Genomic DNA, 20,276 nt, shown 5'->3' with positions numbered 1-20,276 from the left:
AAAGCTCAGCACCCCGTGGCTCTCCTGAGACAACTCAACCCCCTAGAGCAAAGCCTGGGAGATGCCCAGCTCCAGGAAGAGAGCGTGAAGCCAGGCCAGCATGATGGGGACAGGGCAAACCTCCAGCACCTCTCTGGGTCTCTGCCTCTCCCCTTCTCGCTTCGGGTCAGTGTTATCCTTAGGAGTCATGGGGCACCAGGACACGGTGCTCCTGGAAAAGGAGGCTCCAAGCACCTCCAAAGCCACAAAGGCTCTCAGTTCCTTGAACGAGCAATATTCCCAAATGATTTGGGGACCAAAATGGGTGCTGAGCTTTTCTCCTGGGTCTAGGGTAAGAACCAGCCGCCTCGCATGGCACCAGGACCCAATCCAGGGGACAACAGGGCCCTTTCTATTAATTTTCTCAGGATTTTACATCAGGCCCAAGACCTGCACCCCTCAGATTGGAAAGTGCAGTTCAAATCCATCTGAAAAAAGGTATCTCTGCACATTTATTTGATTGAATGAGGAATTTAATAATAAATAAAAATAGTTTCCCAAAATAATAACTATGATGCAAGAAAGATGAGGCAGATCAGCTGACAACCAGGAGCTTTCTGAGCTTAAGAAAGATAGAAACCCCTCGCCACTGGAAGATGGAAATTCAGCTTGTTTACAAAGCCCCTATGACCTCAATTTTCTTAAATGTGCATTTTCCCTTCTTTAGATGGAAGACTGGAGCCTTCCAGAGACCCCAGCTGCAAGAGCCCCCCTGCACTGCAGGACCAGGTGCCTCTCTCAGACACAACCCGCGCTGATGTCCCCAATGTGGGTGCACAGAGAGGGGCTGGGCAAGGTACCAGTTTGTTCTGGGGTCAGCACTAGTGCCTGAAAAATGACTTGGGAGCAGTTGCCAACATCCCAGGGGGAGCCACAAGGCGAGAGCATCACTGGGTTGTCTCTGGGATTACCTACCTCCTGCACCTCCCACCCTTTAGCATCGACAGGACCCTCCTTGAAGATGATTCTCACTTTTACACGCTTCATCCACCATGTCCCTTTGCTCTAGCAACCCAGGAGCATCAGGTTGAGTGCACACGGCCATAGGTGGCTGTGGAATGAGCAGTTTTCACCCCATGCAGGCACGGAAGGAGAGGCTCCTGTTCTGCTACACCCAGGTGTCTGGCACCATCAGGAAGCTCCCATTGTTCCCAGATGGAGATGGAAGCCCCCACTGTGGGAATGCCACTGTTTGGGAGCTCAGTGCTGTGTATCCCCCAGTGCTGCCAGCAGCTCCCCACATTCCTGCATGCTTTAGCAGGGAAGGGAGCTCTGAGCCGCGTGTCCTGCCTCGGCCCATCCTTGCTTTCTCAGGGAGGTGGCTGGGGGAGCAATAATGTAGGTTGGAATCACGTCAGTGGATCTTTCAGTTAGGCCAGGGAATGCAGATGCAGGCAGGGAGGAAAAGTGGATTTACAGCAGCCTCCACGTAGAGCAGGCACCAGCAGCAGCTGTGCTCTGGGTCTGGAGGGTGGGCACCAGGGAAGGTTTCTCCTCTTCCAGAGACGGATCAGCTCCTGTGTCCAAATTCTGCACTTATGCCCCATTTGGGTCCATAAAGAGGAAAGTGAAGGAGGGAGCAGGGGGTGGGGGGAGAGACGGGAAGAAGAAAAAAACAGACTTGGATTTGGTGAATTCAAAATAACATTTAAACCATGGGAACTCTGCTGGTCATTCCCTACCCCACCGCCTTTGCTCCTTCTGCTGCTCCCATGCAAGACCCCAGCAGCTCCTAAAGGAGAGGAGATGATGCTCCCAGCCTCTGGAGATCCAGACCCAGGAAGGTCCAGCTTGCTCCAGCAAGATCAGAGCTAGGAAAAGGGAGAGCAAAGGGTCCAGGGCACAGAGGAATTGCAGGAGGTGAAATGCCATTCTCTGGTTCAGGCTGTGAGATCTGAGCCTCTGTTTGCAGCTCCCCATCCTCACAGACATGCACAGGGACAGGGAAACCTTGCACCAAGGGCTGGGCTTTTTTATGCAGATGGAGAGGCTGAAGCAGGGAAGGGATGGATCCAAGGTCACCCGGGGAGCCAGCGAGCCCAGGAAGGAGATGTGGAAGGACAGAGCGGACACCTCTCCCATCTTCCCTCTGTACCCTGCAAAGCCAAGCAGCAAAGGGAAGGAACTCGGGGTGCATGTCCCAGCTTTGAGGTCAAACCACAAGAAAAGTAGCTCCAGGACCCCGCCTGCCCCATGCCACTGCCCAAGGCTGTGAGTGCAGCCCAGCTGGGAGCAGGATCACCTCTGCAAACTGCTTCTCTTGTGAGGCATTGCAGTGCGGGCCTGTGGAGCCCCTTGGCTGCAAGAAACCAGGGGCAGGACCCTCCAGGCAACATCTAAACTCCACTGCAAAGCCCCAGGAAGAGACTTTTGCCCCATAGAGAGACACCTCAGCTCTGACCTCCCCAGCCCTTCTCCAGCGGCCCTTCTGCAGTCTCCTTCAAGCAAATCTCCTGCCATGAGGAGAGGCCAGGAAGAACTGCCTCCATCTTAAAGCTATTCAGAGCCGAGGCTTGCTTACAAACCAGGAAATTCAGAGCTCCAGCTCGGATCTTCCTCTCCCCTGCTCATCCTCACTGGCTCCACAGGGAAGGTTTTTGCCATCTGGACTCATTAGGGCTGCTCCCTCTCTCCTCTTCCTTAAACAATCACTGCTAATTAGCGCCAGGCTCTTGCCACCCCACAGAGACAACACACGGTGACTCAGTCACACCCATCCACACTGCTCACAGTCCCACATCACAGGGTCCCACAGTGCTCACCCCTCGCACCCACATGTGAAGAGGTGCAAAATTCAGACAGGGACAGTGTGAGCACACACAACAGCACAGGGTAGCCGAGCACCACACACATGCGAGGAGATTTGCAGGAAAGCAGGCTTCCAGCCCTGGCAGACGTTTGTAAGCAGCTCAGCAGCACACACCAGGAACTTCCCTGCCAGAGGAGCGGGATACTCTGCGCCGTCCTTCCTGTGCAAACGTTCAGACCCACTTTAGCACCATGACACAGGATCGATTCACATTCGCTGATGAATCAGAGCTGCCTCCGCTTCTGTCTTACACCTACCCAAGTGCCGTTCGACAGCCAGAGTGTCCAGATGTTATAAATAGTCCCCAGCTCCCTTAAAGGCATGCAGAAGGGTGGCTACCATAGCCCAGCCACCACTTGCCACCTGCTCATCCTGGAGGTGGATGCGTTTCCTACAGCCCCCAGCTCTGGTCTCTTACCAGCAATGGCAGGCTGTGGTTCTGGTGCCACTCTTTTCTTCAGTGGATGCCGGAAACCCTCAGAAAGGGCAGTTTTGCAGATGGGTCATGAGACAGACACAACAACACCGGAGGAGGGGGAGCCTCAGCGCCTTGTTTGTCAGGAAGTGTATGAGCCCATTGATTCATCAGATTTGGTCTCCTTTCATGTCTCATTTGGTATCATGAAAACACACATCAGCTGCAGCAGTGTGACACCATATCAAAGCCAACCGTCATATGATTCCTTCAGGGCTCCACTAGGCTCACAAGATGATCTTTTTCCAGTTAGCTCTCAGTGATCCCTCTTAACTCACCCAATCTGGCTGAAGGTCAGTGACTGAACCCAAAAGCAGCCCAGGTTTATTCTGAAAGGCAGCAAATGGGCACCATCCAAATCCCTCTGCAGACTCTGCTCTGTAGTTCATGAAGCATCCATGTTTGTAAACAAACAAATCCAAATGCAACACAGGATGGGGTAAAATCTGAGCCCCTCCACCCAAGGCAATGGTTTAGTCTGGATGTGCGTAGGTCAGCGCCTGATCTGGGGTAAATTTAATCCTCGTGACTCTCACCTGGCTTGGCTCTGCTCTGACTCCAGATTCCCTGCTCTGTGCAAGCCTGAAGTGGCACTCCAGTCACTCTAGATTTAAACCAAACCCATTTGTTCCTATTGATTTATGTGAAGCCATCTCTCCAATTTATCCTGGAGGACAGACAGACCCAAATTTTATTTCACTTCTGAGCAGCTGAGCTCCAATCAAGCCACCATCCAGCTTCCCTGACCTAGTCCCAACACCTCTAGAGAGAGATTCACAAGAAACTCTGCACCCTCCCGAGAATAGCTCAGCTGCCTGGCATCTCAGGTTTTTTCCTACCAAAACCAGAAATAGTTGCATCAGCTCCTGATGGATTCAAACCTCAGTTGCCTCTGACACAAGGCAGGATCCAAGAAGCAGAACAATTTCATTTTCTGTGTCCTTTACAAAGAGATGGGACCAGATTTCTTGGCTGATTTAAGCCCCACATTCCCAGAATTATGCAAATCTGCACCTGGTCGAGATGCCAGCCCAAAGCACACACCTTTGGGCATCAGCAATGCAATAAATGCAGAGAAGCAAATAAGGACTCCCCACACCCAATATAGAGAATTGCATGAAACCAGGACCCCAACCCTCATTTTTCTGCCCCAAAAGAATCCATCCAGATTCAGAAAGTACTAAAAAAAAAAAAAAAAAAAAAAAAAAAAAAGAGGGTAAATAAAGCCCCAACACTTTGGTGGCTGGGAATTAAATATTCATTGCAGCCAAATGCTTTCTCTTCTCCCAATGTTATTGTCAAGGTCAGCCTGGAAGCGGCATTTCTACCCACCCTCAGGCAGTGGCTTGGGGGGGAATAAGCCCCCCAACAACCCACAGCAGGTGGCTGGTGCCACCCCCCGGCACCGGGGTTACCCCCCCCGCTTCCCCAGCTTGCCTCTAACGGTTCCCCCCCAACCCTCGATGCCAGCAGCCGCAGGGCCATGCTTGATGCCTCCAGGCTCAGGCATCCCCCCCAGCTTCTCCCTGGGCACCTTCCCCCTAAAAAAACCCCGACAGCTGGAGAGGGTTGGAGGTGGGGAATTAAAGCAGCCAGCCGACGAGCAGCGGGGCCCAGGGGGGAGCATCCTTACCTCTGCGCTGCGGCTGAAACCGACCCGGCGCGGCGGGAAGCGGAGCGAATTCCCGGCACAGATTGACCGGGGGGGCCCGGAGAAAATCACCGGGGTCCCCCCCCCGCCCGGGCGGCGGCAGGACCGGACACCTGCGAGGCCACCTTGGGAGCCGCCGCCGCCGCTGCCTCCGCACCCCACGGCCGAGGGAAGCTGCGCGGCACCGGGCTGCTGCCGGCCTCCCCCCGCCGCCGCCCCGCGGATGCGCGCTCGGCTCGGCTCGGCCCCGCTTCCCCTTCGCTCGAGGGGAGGCAACTCCGCTCGGCTCGGGAAAAAAAAAATAATTAAAAAAAAAAAAAAGCACACTAAAATAAATAAATAATGAGGGACACGCAGCCCCTGACGCAGGCTTGAGTCACCATGGCTGCACGTCAAAGCCGGGGTGGCGGGCCGGCCCCCCCACCTCTCCGAGGGGGCTCTTGCGTAAAAAAGAAAAAGAGAGCACCGGGTCCCGGCAGGAGAGGCGGGTTCACTTCTGCCCACCTTGGTGCTGCAAGGAAAGGCACGACCTCCGTTGTAATGCCGAGAGGAGCAGTCCCGCCGGTGCTCTCCCGGTCGCCGCCGTGTCTCTGCCCTGAGGATGGGGGCACAGTGCTGTGACTCTGACCCGGGCACCACTTTGGGGTGGGAGGTGGGTTTTGGTCAGCCCTCTCCTCCTAGGAGAACTTGGTGCGTGGGAGTCGTTGCTTTGCCTCAGACCACGCAGGGAGGAATGGCAGGAGGAGTGGTCAGGACCCGAATTCTGCTCCCCATAACTCAGGTGCTCATCTGGAGCCCGTCTGTGGAAGGCAGCAATGCTCAGGGCTCACTCAAAGCCCAGTGGCACTCAGGGGCCACAGAGCCAGAGCTGGGCTCAGAGGACACCACATCTTCTCCAGCTAAACTGACTGCCTCTCACCCCAGAGCCCTTCCCAGGAGCAGCACAGGCTGGAGCAGGGCTGAGCTGGGGGCTAAGCCACATTTGGGGATGAGGCAGCAGCACTTATTAGTCCACCTTTAATGCTGAGAATGAAATTCTGCAAACAGAAGGGTCCCACCCAGTGATCCAATTCTCCCAGTCCATCTCCCAACTATCCATGGTGGGATATAGTGACTCCAGGTATTTTATTAGGATGAAGACATAGATACATGCGCCCAACCAGCTCTTTGGGACAACCAAACTTCAAACCCAGCTTCTTTCACAGGCTTAATTTAACACAGTACTTTAGGCTGCTTCGATGCTGTAGCATGTCAAACAGAAAGCCCAGACACACCTCTGGCCATCAGCCCTCATCCTTTATTCAGTGCTGCGGAGAGACCTGCCATCAGAAAGCATCTAATTGGGTTCATCAGGAAGACCAGAGGGCTGTTAGGTTGGTTTACTGGTGGGGAAAAGGAGTATTCAGTAGAGTTTATTGCTTGTTCAGCACATGATGGAAATGATTAAGGTCTATGGGAAATCCTGAAGACCCAAATTCAGCCCATCCAAACCCCAGTGGTGTAGCCTAAACACTTTTCTCCAACTAGCGTGTTTCTGGTGCAGGGGTACTGGTACCAGTATCCATCTCCTGGAGTCTGTGAGAAACCCTGGCAGAAGGAAAAACACATTTGGAAGAGAGAAAAAACATGGAGGATTCAGACCTCCAGCCCCAAGACATGCTCCCTCCAGCCCCTGGATTTCAGTGGTTATACACTTTTCTGGCCTCTGGACCCATTTCCCTTTCCAGCCTATTAGGCACAAAATGATCAATCCTCCCAAGTACTTGGGAGCTCAGCCAGCACCTGCACAGAGATCCAGCTCCTGAGAGCAATGGTTATAACTCTTCCTTCTGTCCCCCAGGAGAAGCAAGACCATATACCTCATTAGATCTGCACCCTTACCCATCCCGGGCAGGAGCAAGGCAGAAGGGGACTTGGTTTTTGCTGGTGTTTTACTACCGTGCAGAATCCCCAGTGCCTGCTCGCTGCAATGTCCCTGCACTTCTCACAAGGGCTGGTGCACCTTGGCGGAGGTGAGGAGGTTGGAGCTGAAGGTGCCACGCCAACGGCAGTGTGGCTTCTGCATGTCTGGATGACACCATGAGCCCCCTCCTATGGGGACATGCAGGGGACAGGCAATGGCTGAGACAGTGCCACCAGGTCAGGATGGTCCCCCAGCCTGGCCACCAGGCTTTCAGCTCTCTACCTATCGGGGAACCCCAAAGCCATCAGGGTCCCATCTGGGTGCCAGGTGACAGCCACACCCGTGCAGCTGTACCACAGTTCATCACACTTGCTGGGAAGAGCCTGGCAATGGGAAGAAAGGTCCCACTGTCTGCCGGTGAGAAGGAACCTTCCTGACTGCAGACAATGGGGATTTGTTTCCGCCTTCATGGGGCAATGGGTGCTGGCTTTGCTTGGCAGGGCTGGGGAAGGGGAGCGGCCAAGCCCAGGGCCACTTGCACCAGCAGCTGCAGCTCTGCACAGCCAGAGGCTGAACAGAGGCAGATCAGATGATCTTCAGAAGGTTTTAGGCAAAGGAAAATCAAGCAACTCTAAGGGGCTCTGCACCAGCCATTCAGCTCCCTGACCTTGCACATCTTAGCATGACACAGGAGTGAGGCTTGAGCCAGGATCACGGAAGGTTCGATGACACCTCAAGGTGGGATAAACCCATGCCTGAGGATTTAAAGAAATCCCTTTAGCTGGCTACACAACCACCAAAATGAATTGCTGGTTGGTAAACTGAGGCAAAGAAAGGTTCCCCAGCTGGATCAAAACTATATAAAAAAAATAATAATAATGACCAGGCCAGGCTGAATGTGGACTCATGAGCACACTCAGGACCAAATCAAGTAAAAATTTGACTTATTTCCAAGCCACATGATGCTGCCCAAGCTGTCACACTGTGGACGCTGCCAATGATGAGAGCAGAAGATGCCACAGGCAGAGGCAAGAAGCTCTGGCTCCGGCTGTGTTTGTCTCACCTTTCATAACAGCAGGGACCAGGCGGAGGCTGATCCAGAGACTCAGACTCAGAAAAAAACCCAAAGCCCTGTACTTTTCCGCCGCCAGCCCAAGCAGCCAGCATGGGCGATGGGACAGGCTGGATGAAAGCGGAGCATGTGCATGAGTAATGTCTCTCCTGGAAGAGCAGTGCCCCGGAGAGCCAGTGAAGGGCTGATATCGCAGTCCAAGATAGACGCATTTCCATAAACACTTGAGCAGCAGCCTATAAATAACTGCCTGAATTTACCGCTGCTCTCATGTGACCCTGATCCCTGCATTTTCAGCTGCCATCTGTCACCATGGCAATGGCATCACAGGGCCACCAACCATTCATTCATAAGACTGGCCCAGGGGAGGGGGCCTGGCACAGGGGAGGCACCGCCAAGCTGCTTTAAAGGATGAAAGTTGCAGATTCAGGGGAGGAAAAATACAGGAGGTTTAACAGGAGCATGTGACGACCGAGCAGCCCTCCCCACCAGGAATGCAGCACAGCCCGCATTTCCAAACCACCGTGGCGGGTGCGTGCTGCAGGCAGGCAGGAGCACCTGCAAAATGCACAGGCAGAGCTATGGGAAGGGAGGGCTGACAGCTGAGCATGGACAGACAGACATCTGCAGGGAGCACAGGGATGAGTGACTCCCTCCCACATTAGCCCCAGGAGTTTGGAGCACCACAAGGGTGCTGCCAGCATGGCAGTTTTTGCCCAAAGCAGAGTGCATACAGAGTGGATTAGTGGGGCAAGTGAGTGTGGAGCTGTCGGTATACTCAGAAGATGGTTTTCCACCTAAGCTGTCAAGCCAACCTATGTTCAAGTGATAATAATCTAAGGGGAAAATGCCCTCCAGTTTCTAAATATGTATTTGCCTGCAAAGCCACAGCCTGTCATGGCTCATTCATAGTCCAGCACTGCTAACACAGAGGGAAAGGGATGGAGCCTGGAAAGGAGCACCCGTCCTGGCTCAGAGCAGAGGAATTTCAAGCTCCTGCGTGGCATTTTCCACCCAAGGATCCCAACTCACTTTGCAAAACGCAGCCTTCCTAGTAACACTGTAGACTGAAGGGACTTACTCCAGGTTCCAGGTGCCACAGCTGAGATCTATCCTTCACCTCTCATGGAGAGGCTCAAACACCTCTTACAAAACTACGAGTTCCTCTACTACAGGAATTGGAGATGTTAGAATGTAAAAGAATGCATCAGAGGTGCCAGGCATAGCTGGGATTTGTCCAAGCGTCATTATGGCAGGGCCAGCGCAGCCCCGGCAGTAGCAGGTGACATTTCCCCTTGGGTTTGTCCCTGCCCATCCCTGGGCAGGGGGGCACATTTGGGCCAGTGACTGTCACACCTGGGCCAGCACAGGCATGGTGGCACTTCCAGGGCTCCCACACCCAGACCTCACACTTTCGCCATCCAAAAGCAGGCTGCTGACCCTGCAGGGTGTTGTGTCCCTATACAAGGGATGAGTGCCAGGCAGCCCCAGCTGGAAACATCAAGAAACATGGCAGAAAAAATGACCTTTAGAAGAAATAAATGCCATTTATTAGTGATCTCAATAAAACTTTCCCCTGCCACTTTGTGCTCACCTGTTGGCCATTTTTCCCCAGGGCTGCAGATTGCTGGGGAGCTGGACTGACTCTTTTTGGCCTGTAGATCATGTCTGGAAAAAAAAAGGGGGAAGGGGGCCAGGGGGGGAGAAAGGCAATAAGCTATGGCTGAGTGGAAGAAGGAAAGCACGCTGATTCACTCAGCCCCAGGGGAAAGGCATGCAGGGAATAAAGGGGACTGCACAATGGAAGGAAAAATAATAAACACCAGCACAGGCACAGGAATGAGAACCATGTCTCGCTGCCCCTGGGCGAATGCTCCTAGCAGCAGGACAACACTCTTTAAAGTGCTGCTGCTCCTGCTTTCTGGTCTTAATTTTCTTCACATGCTTAGCCGCCATCGGATCAGATGCGGCTGAGTTTGCATTGTGCAACGGAGGGGAATTTGTGAGTGCTGGGCCCGTCAGCGGTGCGTTGTCGGCAGCAGACGGGGGGTGGGGAGCTGCAGTTTCCCACCACCTTGGAGCATCGGGCTCATCTCCCAGGTGGTTTTGGTGGTCAGTTAAAGAGGGGCCTGGGATTGTAGCTGGGATTTGGCAGGGTTTGGGGGGCTTCTTCTGGAGCTCTGCTGCTGCTGCTGCTGCTTTCCACCCCAGTCCTCCAGTTGCCCCAGCAGTGTGTCTCTGATGGATTTGCAGTGGGGCAGGTCCCAGCTAGCCCCACAGGTGGGTTTATGGGGAGGTACCCAGCATTGTCCCTCGCACAAGCCCTCCCTCATGGCCAGATCCAGCTCAGAGGCCACTCAGGGGATCTGGGACAGTCTCAGCAGTGCTTGTGGCTCCAGGACACACAGGGTCCTTGGACTTTTTGTCCTTGGAAATGAAAACAAATCCCTTCAAAGGGCTGCTCAGCCTCAGATCTCCCAGCAAGGACGCTGCGGGTTGAATCCCCAAGGGAACAGAGACCTCAGCCTGCCTTTGGGCTGGCTCCTTTGAGAGGGGGCGCGTCCCCTTCCCAAATACCAAAGGACACGGTGTGAGAGGACACAGCCCAGAGGGGAGGGCATTTGCCATGGCTGTGCCCAATGCTGCAAAGACCACAATGTGTCTCATTCCTCCTACACTCATTTCAACCATGCAACCTGCCTGCCATGCAGAGCTAAAATTGCCCAGAAGTGCGGGGTTTACACCCCAGTGTGCATCCCCTGGGGGAAAAAAAAGAATGCCCTGAGCACAACCCCTGCACCACCACCATCCAGCTGGACCTCATTCCCCCCAGGGAAACAAGCCCCAGCGGCTTGGCCCCTGGCACCCTCCCCTCCCAGCTAACGAGCAGCAGCCAGATGCCACCCATCTAGTCCCCACCAGTAGCTGCTGTCACCAGAAGTCACCCAGGAACTGCCTGGGGCTGTGATGCCGTGGCTGGTGGGGAGCCACTGGTGTCCCTCCCCACTGTCCCCAGCCTGGCACAGCCACTCCTGGGTCATGGGGGGACCCAGGGAGTGGTGAAAGCAGAGCTGCCAGCTTCAGACGTTTCCCACCGCATCCTGCAGGTTCCCGCAGGGCTCCGTGCCTGGAGCCCACCAGCTCGTGTCGCACCAGCTGTCGTGTGATTTTGCCCTGGGTGTATTTTAAGCGCTGCCTTTGACGTCATGCCTTCTTCCCCATCTCCCCAGGATACTGCTTTCTATATGTTTCTAGAAAAAATGGCCCCCAAATCTCACCTTCAGCTTCCCCCACTTGGGCTCTTCCTGCAGCATCACCGACACACCGACCCTCTGTTTTCTGCATGTTGCACAGCCAGGTCACCCTTCAGCAGCTGAGCAGAGATGGGGAGGAAAGAGGTGATATTTAATCTCTTGGGAGAACAAGGAAATGTGGAAAAACAAAGGCTGAGGTGGCCTGTTCACCTAGCACTCAGACTCATGGCAGGAACAGTCCATTGGCCCCAAAGGGTGAATGGGGAAGCTTCAGGAGATGGGGCTACCACACCCTGGTGGTGTTGGGTGTACCCTGCTCCAGCCTTGTTTTCAGAGCTGGGTACAAGTGAAACATCCTCCCCACACCCCAACAAGCCCCATGAGGAGCCAAATCCCATTCCCTCCATCCCAGCCACCCTCCTAGACTGGCCCCAGCCCCAAATGAGCTGTGTCCTGCCCTGCCAAGGAGCAAGAGGGAAAGTCCCTGACCGCCTCCCATCCTGGATGGGAGCAGGATATGGTCATCCGAGGATGTGGAGGCAAGCAGGGATGGAGCAGTGTGGCCATTGCATTGTTCCAGCAGCTGGTACACCTTTCAAAGCACTGCAGTGCAGGTACACGCTGAGCTTTTCACTTGCACGTCTTGTCCCAGAAACAGCCTCTGGAGATAATCATCATCTGAACTGCAGGTCACCTCCCACCTGTGCTGTTTGGGTAGCACCATGAATGATGGAGAGCAGCACAGGGCAAAGATCAGAGCTATTTTTCCTCCTGAGAATTTTTACCTGCAGCTCTGTGTTAACAAATCCCACTGGATCTCAGTGCCAACACCAGTCACACGAGTGCCTCTGTGTCCTTCCTCAGGGGTGCCTAAAGTCAGGAGCATCCATCCCAGCTTGGGGTTACCCACTGCCTACCTTGGCATCCCTGCCCCAAAGAAGTGGGCTGGTACAGTAATGTGAAGGCCCAAAACATCTGGCTGAGGGGCTATTTCCTTATCCCAGACCCCAGGCACACCCTGATTTATCTCTCAATCTCTTGGCCATAAACCCAGATGGGCACTTCTCCATCTCACCCGTGGCGGGACATCTCACACCCCATCCAAGGTATGGCAGAGTTGTGAGGGACTGGTGGAGGGGGAAAAGCAGGAGGTCTTGGGGTTGGGAGAGGTCACTGAGAGGACTAAAGCAGCTGATAAAAAAACCCATCCCAGTGCCGCAGCTGGAAATGATCATCCACATGAAGACAAGCGGGTTTGGGCAAGCCTCTCCTCCTTCGTGTCCCCCAACCCTCCGAGCTCCCCGCGCACGGGGTTTCACTGTGCTTTAAGGACAGCACAGGCCCCAAGGTATGTGAAACACTGCTGGAGAGAGGAGTCTGGATGCCATCCCATACTCTCCCTGCTGAGCTCCCATCGCCAGCCCTTTCATACAGTGGCTCCCATCCACCCAGCGAGACAGTTGCCTGCGGGGCCGCTGCTCCCCGCCTCGGTGCAGAGGAGCCCGCGCCCATCAGGGAGAGCCGGGCTGCCCCTCTATAGTTGGCACAAGCAAAGGCATCTTCCCCTCATTAACCCCCCCAGGGTCGATTCTTCTCTCTCATAGAGCAGCACAACAGGGCTGGTTGCGGCACGGACCCAGACCAGCTGCAGCAGGGCAAGAAAGAGGAATCAGGGGCTTAGGAGAGATTTCAGGAGCACTTTTGCCTGGGTAACACCCCTGGGCTGAGCTGTGCAGGTCCAGCACGGCCACACTGCCCCAGCCAAAGATGCAGGCTCATGTCATGAGCACCCTGCAGCATGGCTGTGTGTGCTCCAGCTTTGCAAGGAGCAGGGAGAGGGGGATTTTATTTCCCAAACCTCCTCACTGGGATGGGGGTGACAGCAGCAGGCAGCTCAGCTGCAGGGAGATGTGCCGGCTATGCAGCATGATGGGATGCAACCCTGGCTGTAGCACGGCTGGCCGTGATGTGGGCTCTGGCTTCATACCTCCCTGCTCCCCCTGTGTTTCTCACTTCTCCTTCTTCTCCCCAGTTCCCAGAGCTTTCTGTGCCAGCTGCATAGTGCAGAGGTCCCCTGCCCGATGGGTGCAGCCCGGGGACAGTGTCTGTGCCCCATGCCACCCCTAGGAATGCGCCTCAAACCCAGCAACCCAGAGACCTCCGAGGGCATCCTCTGCCTCCATGCAGGAGCTCATCCAGGCCCAACCGCCTGCCAGTCCCCGTCCCATCCCCCCCGCTGCCCCATGGCTGTCAGCACGCAGGGCCACTGCCAAGACAGCAGCGCGCTGCATTGTCCAGGTCAGGCCCAAACACTGCCACCCGAGGGGAGCTTTGGATGCACAACAAAACTGGCAACACGAAAGAGACCCCGGAGGGGGGAAGAGACAAACAAACAGAGAAATCAACCCTAAAAAACAATGAATCTTTCTGAGCCGGGACAAATCCCATCGTCTCCGCTGCAGGGCTCAACCTCTGCTGACTGACATGGCCACCGCCTCTGAGAAAGGGACCGGAGAGGAATGCAGCCACATGGGGGTCCCCAGGGGAGGTCGGGGGATGTTCGTGTCTGGGAGGGGGCTGGCACAGGGATTGCAAAGCCTTTCAAGCCCCATCGGCATCGGAGGTGAGTACTTGTGGCCCAGTTTTGGCTGCAACACCTGCACGTCTCACCCCTGGGCAGAGGAGGAGGTGGGGAGGGGGGCTGCAAATCAACGGGAGGGCAGCAGGATGCAGAAGGATCCTGGACCTGATGGGAGACATTTGCTGAGGATGATTTTATGGACATTTTAACCTCCCCTTCTCTTCATTACCTAGAATTTACAGCCCCTTCAAGATGCTCAAAGCTGGAGCTAATGGCACAGACTCTCTGCAGCTGGGAAAGGGGGCAACTGGCAACACCCTGGGGCCAGGGTGTCCCCAGACACCAGGGCTCTGTGCCCAGCTCTGTCAAGGGGAATCCAGAAGGTCCCAGACCCTATCACGCCTTAATTTCCCCATGAAGATGAGGACTTTCCTCTTCCAAGCACCCAAGCTCAGCGGATGAGCCTTCGGCTTTGCACACTGAGCCTCCCTTTGGGCTGGAAATAGGGGCTGGTGTGCAGGGGATGGTGGGGTCCCACCTTGAGGAAGGTCTGGAAAGTCATTGGGAGGAAGTCAGCAAAAACAAGAATAAGACGAGCTGGGGGAGAGGCTGGGGAAAGGGAAGAATGAGGAGGCGGCGGCAGGGAGACAGACTGCACCAACCATCTGCTGCGGGCACTTCCAATTCCTTGGGCTCGTTTCAGCTCTGCTTGCCTCAGCTTTGCTGTGGGAGCTGCCACATGGGAGCCTGTCCCCAGCACCAGCCCAGCCCTCAGGGGACACGTGGGATGGGACAGGATGGGACCCAGCCTGGGACAGACAGATGGAGGTGGCATCTGTGCCTAGGACAGGGCCAGCCAGTGCTCCTCTACCGAAGCACCCACAGGGGTCAGAGACCTTCTGCAACTGATTCCTGAGGCTCAAAGCCAGCCTGGAGCTGTCCAGGGGAAGGAAAATCTGCTTGGAGAAGCTGGGATGCTTTACACCACGAGGCAGTAGTCGCTTTAATACCCCAAGTAGTCCCTTGGGGTATTAAAAAAAAACCTTGGGGGCTTGTTAATGATGCCTCAATTCAAGCACACAAGCCTGGACAGGGGACACACACCTGGGGCTGCCAAGTTCTGTTCTGTGCTATAATTGCTCCCCACCTCCTCAAGCAGCTTCTTTGAAAGCATTTGCACCTCCCAATGCTCCCCTCACCCTCTCCAGAGCTGCCTTCCTGCCTGTCCCCACCTCAGCCCCTCACCCTGGCCCTGGGGGTTCCCACAGCTCCCACATCAGCCAGCAAGAGCACACACAAAACTCTCCAGCCACAATTTGGGCAGCCCCTGTCCTCCTCCCTATGGGATTTGTCTCACTAGAACAGAGCCCCCCATCATGGGGCCAGTATTATGCTGGTGGCTAAGGCCACCAACCCCTGCCATGCTGCAGCCCACCCTGGGTGCCTCTGGGGGGGACCCCACCCTCATAAGGGACCCACAAGGTCTTTGTCTTGGCCCTACCATAACAAAAGGATAACAACAAGCCATTGTATTCTGCACAGCCGTTTTATCCCTCATTTGGGGGATCAGCATGGGAGGGAAAACCCAGCTGTTAATTATTCCTTCATCACATATGCAAAAAGCAAGCTGCCCATTGGCCACACCACAGGAATCTACTCACATGGTGCAGCATTTGCGCTCCCATTGGCTTTGTGGCCAGCAGTGATTTAGGAGGCCAGGCATCACCTCCCTCAGGGCTGTCCTCGCAGGTCCCCAGGCTCCCTGAGGGACCCAAATCTTTCGCCAGTGCCTGCACGATGCACACCTCTAATGCAGACCAGATGAGCCTGATGTGTGCCTTCAATCGCCAGCTGCTGGTGCCGCAGGGACCCGGGTGCTCCAGCTGCAGCTCCAGGCACTGTGGGCTTTTGCAGCAGGATCCCATGGGGAAGACAATTGTCCCAGTGCCTCCACGCTGGGAGTGCTGACTGCCCTTTGTTGTCTCATAGCAAGGCTTACCTTTATCCTACAAAACTGCTGGCGTTTAGGAGTTCAGAGGGAAAAGAGTTTGCCATGAAGGCAGCCCCACTCCTCAGAGGGGCATGCTGGGCAGCAGGGACCAGGGTGGTACCCAGGGGATCAGCACGCACCCCAGTGAGTGCCACCAAGTCTTTCACCCCCAAAATTGCACCCATCTTGTCTTGAACAACCCAAAGCACCCCAGGCTGCAGTGGTGGCTGCTTGCCGAGGCACTCAGAGCCACACACCCCTCGCCGGAGGTTTTGCACCCAGGCTCAGCACTGCTGCAGAGGAAACACACCACACCTGGGCTTTCATTTCCCTCCTTGGGTGAGCTTCATATTTAGCCCCAAGACTAGAGCAAGCTGCAGCACTGTGTGCTGGCCTGGGCTGACTCTCTCCAGCCTCTGTGTGGGTGCTTGGGCTCTGAGCTCAAGCACCACAGGGTAAAACCACCAAAGCCAAAAGCCCCAGGTGGTCCTGGGGGCGTGGGCAGAGGCAATAGGTTGAGGGCAGCAGAGGGGATTTGAGAAAAGTGGGAAGATACATCAAAAGTGATCACTTACCAAGTGGCTTAACACAATCAGCTTAGAGCAATAACGAGGAAAAACAGCCGCTGAAAGAAGTCAGAGCTTTAATCTTGGAGCAAATCCTGGCACTCCCCTCCCTGCCCCGTCCATCCCCCAAGTACTTTGCCATCTGTCCCGCAGCAGCCCAGGGGATGTTTATTTGCATGGACTGTGGTGAGCAGGGTCTGCCCAAGGCTGGGGACACCATCACAGGAGGACAGGCAGCGGGGAGCCAGGGCAGGATGCTCTGTGACCCCACAATAGGTAATGCTACAGGAAAGCCGGTAAGGAGGCAACTGGAGGGAGAGGCCACGGTCAGGGGGGAGCCGCTGCTACTGGAACAAACCCCACAGGTCAGGATTGAGCGTTACAGGGTGACTAGAAAGAGTGTGAGCAGGATGTGGCCAGGACACCATCCCACAAATGCTGGGACACCAAGTCAGCCCCTCTTCCTATCTCATTTCACCAGGTAATTGCCTCTTCCAATTACACAATTACTGTGAGCAAAGGTAATTACAGAACAGAGGCGTATAATCATGCTGCGACTGCCATAACTCAGGGTAGCAAAACTGAGGAGCGAGACACATCCAGTGAGATGATGCTGGAAGGGAAATCACCTCCAAAAAGGGGGGACAGGGACAGCACAGCAGCAAGGAACCACTGACAACCCCAGTGCCACAGAACAAGCTTCCCTTGGCACAGGGGGATGCAGGCAGCACATGCACGTTTGCACACACGTGTGCACCAAAAGATGGTCTCTTAACTTTGACAGCTGGGTGGAAGGATGAATTACAGAGCTAGGCAGCTACCAGTGGTTTGGCATCATAGTGCGTTAATTATTTTAACGTATACAGGTCTGCTGCCCCATTTCTTCCTTTTCCCTAGGCACAGGGCTTGGTTTCGCAGCATTTTTCTGCCAGGTCAGGGCTGCTTTATGATTGCCCAGAGGGAGGTATTAATGGCTGGGTGGAAGGATGAATTACAGGGCTGGGCAGCTGCTAGCAGTTTGGGATTGCAATGTGTTAATTACATTAAAGGCACTAAATACTTTCCCTGTGCTGATGAGGGAAGGTGGAGAGACACTTCAGGAGGCTGTGGCATGTCCAAACCCCTGGTGGGAATTGGGGTGCACAGACAGCTCGTCCCCGCCAGCTCCTTTGGAAAAGGCAGGGTTTTAACACCCTGACCCATAGATCCATAAAGCCACAGCACCACGCACTCGCCCTCCGGACGGGCAGGACTGGAGAAAGCATTTCCCCTCCAGTTTCTCCAACTTTACACAGCCAGGTGCCCTCCGGAGCCGGTACTGCGGCTTGGGGGCAGGAGGGAAACCTCCGTTCTTGCAGCAAAGAGAAAGCAGCCTCCCCTCCAGCGGGGACAAAAGCCCCAGCTCCCGCAGGGCAGGGGGTGGCCCCGCAGCTCCCGGCCCCCTGTCGCTAGGTGGCGGTGCCGCATCTCCGCCCGGAGCCGAGCCCGGAGCCGAGCCCGGAGCCGAGCCCGGGGCCCGCTGCCGCAGCGGAGGGGGGAGACGGCGGGGGTGGGGGGCGCGGATCGCGGCAAAGCGAAGCAGCCAGGCATCTGCGTTGCCCTGGAAACGGCCCCTTTCCTGGCTGAGGCTTTATTTGGGTGGGAAAAGGAGGATTTTGGCTGCTGAGCTGGGATTGCTCCTGAAACAGTCTCGGCTCTGCGCTCACGTGCACTGCCCACGTTTCTGAGCCCAGGCATGAAGAGGATGCAGGTCCCAAATTCCCCACTCGGTCCCACAAATAGCCTACCGGGTCCTCGTGCAGACCCCAGCTGTCCCCTCGCAGTGGGGATGGGGCCCCACGTTGCACGAACTCTAAGTCGGGCAGGCAAGAAAAGCTGCCTGGTGCTGCTGCCCCCCGTCCTGCGCCCACACCCCTCTGGGGTACAAAAGGACCATGCAGCACAGGCAAACACCCAGCAGCAGCAGAGCAGCCGACACCAGCGCTCCCAGCTGACCTCCCAGGCGTGGAACCCCTTAAGGAAATCAGTTTATTTCAATCGTGTCTGGCACACGGTACAAACCAATCTAGAAACCAGTTCCATTAAATCAGTGTAATTTCTGGGCATGTAACAGCTCTGGTTTAACAATGCATCACACAGGAGGCTCAATCCACATCAGACCATGCCAGCCAGACTTTCAGAGCTGTTTTTCCTGCCTAAGCCTCACACCTTCCTTCCACTCTCCAGGACCAGCAGCTGTGATGGGGCAGGCACAGAGCTGAATCAATACCTGCTTGGGAAAGAAGCAGCAAAACCTGAAGATGGTTTCTTTCTGCTGTGGTCAGGTCTGGGAGGTGCAGCTGGAGACTGAAAAACATGGTTAAAATGCACAGGAGTAGCTGAAAGGGGAGAAATTCTCCTCAAATTCAAGACCAGCTGGAGGACCAAGGACTTGGCAGAGCAGAGAGCTGTCACAGTGCAGGCACAGGACGCTGCAGCACTGGGATATGGGGATGGAGGTGAAGTCAGGGAATGGGCATAACCTGGGCTCCAGCACAGGGCTGATGAAGGATGGGAGCAAATAAGCCAGAGTTGCTCAGCTCCTCTGGTTCACTCTGTGCAGAAAGCACCAAGATGCCGGGCTGTGAGACATTGTCTCCGAGCCCATAAATCCAGTATCCAGCCAGCATCTTCATCTGGAAAAACCCACAGCACTGACCACCCACCCAATGTGGGCAGTTTAGGGAAGAGATTTTAGGGCTTGCTCCCTCCTTTCAAACATGATCAGGCCAGACCCCAGATGGGATGATGGGAGGTGAAGAGGGACAGGAAAAACACAGCCTTTGTCTGCAATTCTTGTCTCAAATCTCACCAGGGAGCAAGTGGGACCCATGAGTCCCTGGGTCTTCAGAGGCGAGGTAAAGGGACCACAGCAAAGCCTAAAAAAAGGATTAAGTTAAACTACAATGAATAGCCAGTTATTTCCTGGATGCTTTCGTGTCCAGCAGCTTTTAACCACACTGAGAATGGCTCCACCAGCAGAAATCAGGGCAACGCACTCCAGCCTCAGTGCTGGGGAGCGGCACTAAGACCATACACATCCTCCAGCCACTCGTTTCTTTCGCAGAGGGGACGAGGGGAAGCAGCAAGATCTGCTCATTCTCAGCTGTGTTTCCACAGTCCCTCAGGATTTCATTCCCTGACACTAGGGCATCGAATTTCCATGACTGAGGATCAGCCTCTTATCATGGGGGCCTGCAGGAAATTGGTGCTGATGGGAGGCCATGGGAGTCCACAAAACATTTGGAGGCTGAAGCCTTCAGACCAAAGTCATCCATTGTCCCTGCTGCTGCTGGGACAGGCACAGAGCCCAGGCCCCTTTGGGGCACCAACCCTATGGGCTGGATAGAACACATCGGGGTGCACCCAAGTGGGGTAGTTAGGATTTATCCTGGGAATTGTTCATTTGGGGAGGGCACAGCACTCACCTCCTGTTTTCTTACATCACCATGCAGGTGCTGGGAAGGGTACATTAAATGGGGCAGGTACATGAGACCTGGGACAATCTAGGGATTGGACACAGAGAGAGTCAACAGCCTGCTGCAGCCAGCATGGCACAGACCCCTCCTCATCCTCTTCTACAACAAGAAGGAAGCAGAGGTGTTTGCAGGGAGCCTAGCCCCATGCACTGTTACCCCGGGAGCAGCACTCAGCCCTCAACCCTTACCCTACACCAAGAAAAGAGCAGACAGAAGCAAGTTAACAAGAGCCAACCTCCTCCACCTGCTGTCAGTCACCCTGACTCAGGACAGTGGATGACAGTGACTGACAGCCACTCAGAAGGGATTGATCCTCTTGGAGGAGGAAGAGGAGGAGGAGGAAGAGTAGAGGAACTTCCCCCACACCAGGCCTGTCTGCTCCGTATTTATTGAAACAACAAACACAGGCTCTGCCTCC

The sequence above is a fragment of the Netta rufina genome, assembly GCF_964035555.1.
Source record: "Netta rufina genome assembly, chromosome: 26".
Taxonomy (NCBI): Eukaryota; Metazoa; Chordata; class Aves; order Anseriformes; family Anatidae; genus Netta; species Netta rufina.
Note: the sequence above shows the minus strand (reverse complement) of the source record.